The sequence below is a fragment of the Urocampus carinirostris genome, chromosome 11, assembly GCF_059441175.1.
Source record: "Urocampus carinirostris isolate Australia breed hairy pipefish chromosome 11, RoL_Ucar_1.0, whole genome shotgun sequence".
In the NCBI taxonomy this organism is placed as follows: Eukaryota; Metazoa; Chordata; class Actinopteri; order Syngnathiformes; family Syngnathidae; genus Urocampus; species Urocampus carinirostris.
In genome coordinates, this window is record NC_142359.1 from 23,693,863 (window position 1) to 23,700,628 (window position 6,766).

Here is a 6,766-nt window from a genome sequence, read left to right on the forward strand (position 1 = left end):
GGTGAATTACAATTAGCATTACTGTACACAGAATAGTAAACACTAGGTAAGATGTTGAAAATGTCCGGAAAGAGCATGACATCAACGACGACGCCAGCTGGTAAATGCAGGGGTTGACATGCTGCAGGTCAGACCCCGGTCCGCTGACCCATCCCAAATCATCCTTCTCCTTCGTATCAGCCAGGCAGGCCTCAGAAAAAGACAGGACAAAACAGAATACGAGGTGGGCATCAATCATATGCTTTGGAATAGAAGTGTGTCTTAAGCCTCAATTTAAAAACTTCCGTTGAGGTTGCAGATCTTATCTCCAGAGGCAGGGCATTCCACAACACCGGGGCCCGGATGGAGAACGCTCTCGAGCCCGCAGACTTCTTGGCTCTCGGAATCACAAGTAGACCGGCATTTTCCGAGCGCAGACTCCGTGCAGGAACATAGGGGGAAATCAAATCAGAGAGATAAGAGGGTGCAAGCCCATGCAAACATTTATATGTTAATAAGAGAACCTTAAAGTCACATCTTAAGTGGACTGGGAGCCAGTGCAAGTTGGCCAATACAGGTGTAATATGCTCAAACTTTTTAGTCTTAGTCAAAAGTCTAGCTGCCGCATTCTGAACCAGCTGCAAACTTTTAATGCTAGACATCGGGAGACCAGAAAGCAATACATTACAGTAATCAAGCCGAGAAGTAATAAACGCATGAATCAAAATCTCTGCATCTGATTGGGACAGCATTGAACGAATCTTCGCAATATTACGGAGGTGGTAGAAAGCTATTCTAGTAATATTTTTCACATGTAACTGAAACGACAGATTAGGATCAAATATAACACCTAGATTTTTGACCGAGTCACTATGGGTGATATTACATTTGTCTAGGTTCAGGGTAATGTTTGAAAACAAATAACGACAGTGAGCTGGACCAATAATCAACATTTCAGTTTTTTCTGGGTTAAGGCGTAAAAAATTATTTGACATCCATCTTTGAATCTCAGTAAGGCAATCCTCCAGATTTCTAAAACTTAAATGTCCAGTTTTTTCCAGTGGCACATACAGTTGAGTGTCATCTGCATAGCAATGGAAACTAATATTATACTTGCGGATAATGTCACCAAGCGGGATCATATAAATACTAAAAAGAAGGGGGCCAAGTACAGAGCCTTGAGGAACACCACAAGGGACATTAGATTGTTTAGAGGTCATATTGCCATAGTTAACACATTGCATCCTGTCTGACAGGTAGGACCTAAACCACGAGAGTACAGTTCCTGAGATACCAATGCGTTCTAGACGAATCAATAATATGTTGTGGTCGACCGTATCAAAAGCAGCGCTGAGATCCAGCAGCAGTAACATTGATGAGGCACCAGAATCTATTGTTAAAAGGAGATCATTGGTTACTTTTGCAAGGGCTGTCTCAGTAGAATGATTTGCTCTAAATGCTGACTGGACAGTTTCAAAAAGGTTATTTTCTGACATGAAGTCATTTAGCTGCTGTGCAACGACCTTTTCAAGTAATTTCGCAAGAAATGGCAGATTTGACACTGGCCTATAATTACCTAGGCTTTCTGGGTCAAGGTTAGGTCGCTTAAGCGTGGGTTTAATGACGGCAGACTTGAAGGCTACAGGAACAATACCCGAGGATAGCGATATATTAATAATATTTAAAACTGATGGTCCTAAGATCTCAAACAGATCCTTCACCAGTGAAGCTGGAAACGGATCAAGCAGGCACGTAGTTTGTTTGGCCCTACTGACCATCTGTGTTAGATTATCAAGGGACAATTCATTGAAACTGGAGAATGTTTCTAAAAAACCGCTGACACGGTCCATACCTAGCACCTCCACATCTTTGATATAGGAGGAGGAAACAGAGCGTTCTTTTAAAATTTCATTCCTGATTAGTTGAATCTTTTTATTAAAAAATTCCATAATGTCATTAGCAGAATGAGTGCAACCATTTGGGTTAAGTTGTTGTCTGGTAAGTTTTGCCACTGTGTCAAATAAAAATTTTGGATTATTCTTATGTTCAACAATAATCTTAGAGAAATACGAAGCTTTAGCTGAGGCAAGAGCTACTTTATATTTCAGCAAACTGTCACACCAGGCCAGTCGAAAAACCTCCAGCTTAGTAGTGCGCCATTTTCGTTCAATTTTTCTGCAACTTTGTTTGAGTAACCTAGTTTCTTCAGTAAACCAAGGTGTATTCTTCTTGGGTCGGAATTTATACTTTAGGGGCGCCACAGAATCAAGAACATTTACCAAAGCAGTATTGAAGTTGTTTGTAAGTGAGTCAACAGACCCAGTGTACGAAGGGAAGGCTGCAGTTACCGTAGGTAATAATTCTTTTAAGGCTAACACCGTTTTAGGGCGGATATTGCGACTGCTAAAGCCTATATTTTCCTTATCACAGTAAACATTAAACAACACCTCACATTTAACAAAATAGTGATCAGAGATGACATTAGGATACGGTAACACTGTAACATTTGAGGCTACTACGCCACGGGTCAGGACAAGATCTAGAGTGTTCCCATCTTTATGAGTTGGCACATCAACTATTTGATTGAAACCAAATGTATCCATCAGTGACTTAAATGCAATTGCAAGTGAATTTGATGGGGAGTTTATGTGAACATTAAAATCACCAATAATTACAACATTATCCGCATACGTAACTAAGTCTGTTAACAAATCAGAAAATTCTTCCAAAAAATTTGAGTATGGTCCAGGTGGGCGATACACAACAACTACATAAATTGGTGTTGACATTAAGGACCTCATAACAAGTGCTTCAAACGTTTTAAAACTAGTAGGGGTATTAGAAGTAAATTTCAACCTATTTTCCGATATAAGAGCAACACCTCCACCTTTTTTGCATGGTCGTGCCAAGTGCGCACTCACAAAGTTAGGGGGAGAAGCCTCATTTAACACTACAAACTCATTTGGTTTCAACCAGGTCTCACAAAGGCCAATAAGGTTAAGATTGTGTTCATTAATAAGGTCATTAACAAGTAAAGCTTTGGAGGCTAGTGATCTAATATTAAGAAGGCCAAGCTTCAGCACTGTGGACTGAGCTGAAACCTTTCGCGAGTTTTGCACCTTGGTGGTAACCACCACAGGATTCGACTGCCGGTCCCGGGTCTTGTGCCTTGCATGACGGCAGATGCGGCCCGAATTCCATACCACAGGAATATTGTTGACCGGTGGAGTAGCAGGATGACTATTGGTAGAAAATAATGTTATTTCTTCTCCCTCCTCACCTAACAAGGGAGAAACAGAGGTAAGAGGCACAGAAGAAGATGCTATAGAATAGTATAAATCAGGGTGTATGGTGCAGTCAGTAGAACACTCTAAACTACAAAAACTATGTGAATTGCATGAATCTAGCATAGCGCTAGTTAGCTCTAGCGTTACAGACTCCACACCCATGGTAACAGGTTCACTAATCACCTGTGACCTGGCCTGCACTAGTGTATCCTGTCATGGAAGGCTTAAACAGTAATCTATATTTTTAGAAAGAGTGAGAGCACCTTCCCAGTTAGGGTGAAGGCCGTCTCTCCTCAGCAGGTCAGGTCGGCCCCAGAAAGCAGGCCAGTTATCCACAAACCTAAATCCCTTCTGATTGCAAAAACTTGCCAGCCATCGGTTAAGCGAGACTAGTCTGCTAAACCTCTCATCATTGCCTCTCGCAGGCAAGGGGCCAGAGACAATTACTCGATGCCGACTCATCTTTCTGGCGAGATTACAGGTCCTAGCAATATTTTTCTTTGTAATCTCAGATTGTCTCATTCTAGTATCATTGGAGCCGACGTGAATGACTATATCGGTGTAGCTAGCCCTGTCCTGGTGTCTAGGTTTGCTCGTCAGCTCCCTCAAATTAGCCTCAATGTCGGGTGCTCTGGCCCCAGAAATACACATAACCGTGGCTGGGGTGCTAAGCTTTATGTTACGGGTGATGGAGTCACCTATAACTAGGGTGCGGGAGCCAGTAGACCGGGTGGAGTGGGACTAGCTAGGGGGCTGAACTTGTTATGCGTCTGAATTGGCTCACCGCGATTAGCATGCCGTTTAGGGCTAATGCTAACCGGACTAGCAGGTTCGCTACAACCCACGCTAGCAGTGGTGTCCGAGGCACCTAACATTTTCCGTTTAAACTGCTCTAGCTCACGGACACGTCCCTCTAGAAGGGCAACCTGCCTACGGACACGGGAGCAACCTTTACAGCAACCCATACTTACTTGTAAGCGTCGGATGCCAAGAGCGTCCTAGCAGCCGTGGGAGGGGATAGCCTTCAACAACGATCGGCAGCAGCTTCCGACTGTAAAAACAATTGTGCGCGGCACTTACCTTGCGCCAATCGTCCGAGATACTTACCCGAAACTTTTCAAGATAAAAAGTCTCAATCCAGAATTCTGCTAAAGTAGGAATCTGAAACAATCTCGTAGACGCGACGACGTGAGCAACACAAAATTCCCGCCACTCGATAACTCCAGACCTCAATCCAATTGAGAATCTGTGGAAAGAACTGAAAACTGCTGTTCACAAACGCTTTCCATCAAACCTCACTGAGCTCGAGCTGTTTTGCAAGGAGGAATGGGCAAAAATATCACTTTCTCGATGTGCAAAACTGATCGGGACATACCCCGAGCGACTTGCAGCTGTAATTGCAGCAAAAGGTGGCGCTACAGAGTATTAACTCAATGGGGATGAATAATTTTGCACACCCACTTTTTCGTTTTTTATTTGTTAAAAAAGTTTAAAATATTTAATAAAGTGTGTTCCACTTCATGATTGTGTCCCACTTCTTTTTGATGCTTCACAAGTTTTATATCTTTATGTTTGATGTCTGAGTTGTGGCTGAAGGTCACAAAGTTCAAGGGGGCCAAATAGTCTCGCAAGACACTCTATGTGAAGTTGAGTTTGATTAATCTTGGTTTACTATTATTTATTTCTATTTCAGTTTCATGACCGGTCACATACTGTAATTCCTGTTGATAAACCTATTATTAGTCGTAACATGTGTTTTTAAGCACATCGAAAAGGCAATTGAATCCACCTGAATCCATTTTGATGTCAGAATTTAAAGTCACACAAAATAATACAGGGTGTCCAGAAGGACGAGTCCCGTGACTACAGATGGCTTTTCCGTGTTTGTTTTATTCCAAAGCTTCTTGAGACTCAGGATGATCCGAATGCTTTTGAGTACCTTTACCTGCAGGTGTATTGTCTAACCGCTTTATCGGGGGTGTCAAACATACAGCTCATGGGCTGGATCAGGCCAGCCAATAGATTGAATCCAAAACAAAAGCTGAGAGAAGGGCAAGGAAAAGAGTCGACAAACCAGTCATACTTTTAAATATGTCTACCTGATGCGGCCAAACCCAGGCGCCACTCCCAAAGCAACTTAAGTGTATTTCTTTCTTTTTCTCTCTCATTCTGTCAGATCTAAAACAGATGGTAGACCCAAATGCGTAACGTTTCACAACAAACTTGATTGCGGAAGCTGAGAAGTCAGGTACGGGAAAGCAAGCGCCAGCAATCCGGCGATTGTTGGGTAGGAGGAGCAGGGAGCTCACGGGATCCAAGTGTGTTCGGAAGGCAGAAACGTGTTGAGTAGCCGGGACGGAAGATCAGAGCGTGGTTGGTGGGCAAAAACAGGTAGAGTAGCCGGGGCGGGAGAACGGAGCGTGGTCGAAGGAGGAAATAAGTCAGGGAGCCGGCGATGATCGGGAAGCCAGGGGCGGACGAGCAGGATACAGGTAAGGATGGGACAGACGGGAGCCAGAGTCAAATAGTGCTTGCCTTGCATGTGCGGATGTTTGCTGACGGACTCAAAAGGATTGAATGGAAGCGTTGAGTTTAAATAGGAGGGGAACCAATCAGGCAACAAGCAGCAGCTGGCGCCATTATGTTGAGGTTATTGAGTTTTTCCTTGCCTTCATGTAGATCATTTAGATCAGGGGATGGTGTAATAATAGTCTGTAGTTTGCAATAATCTGTGGTCTGTGCAGCCCTTTGACACTCATCGTGATTAAGGGCGTCACAAATTAACATGACTTGACCTGACTTAACACACTTCAAATATAAATGGCAATTCTAACAAATGACATGAAGTTCATCGAATAAGAAAAGGAAACACCTTTTGATGATTCTCAAAGTTCAGCAGTCCACAGTCAAGACCAAAGGAATAATCCAACTCCTACCGCCACCTTGATTTGAAGCTCTGTGATAAATCGGGTCATTGTTGGACTCTTGGTCTGGGTAGCTAGCCACTTGAATAACCGATATTTCCAATATTCCAAGGAATCAAGAAATATTTCACGGAAAGAAAAAGGAACCAAGCCTTTAAAAAGCCACCAATGAAACATACTCAGTCTTTATTTATAATCATTAGAATAAAAATAGACAATGTCAAGCCAACTGCAGCTATGTGTCAAGGAAAATTGAAAGGGTGAATACTTGTCACCAAAACTAGTTAGAATAAATACATTTAGACTTCCCCAGAAAATAAGCAAGTCAAGTAACACTATAAACATATAATCCACAGAGATATCAAATATTAAAACCAGATCTGAAATTATGAGGTTACCATGAGCAATGTTTTCTCCGTGCATCAAAGCAACCTTCTAAAACGAGAAAGACAAACAGAAAAAAAAATCACCAAACGTCATCTAGTTAAGGTTTTTCGTCTGTTGTGAATCCCAACATCACCGGGTGGAGTTAAAAACCCCAAAAAGGAAAGCTCTGGTTTTCCAATTCCAAGCAAT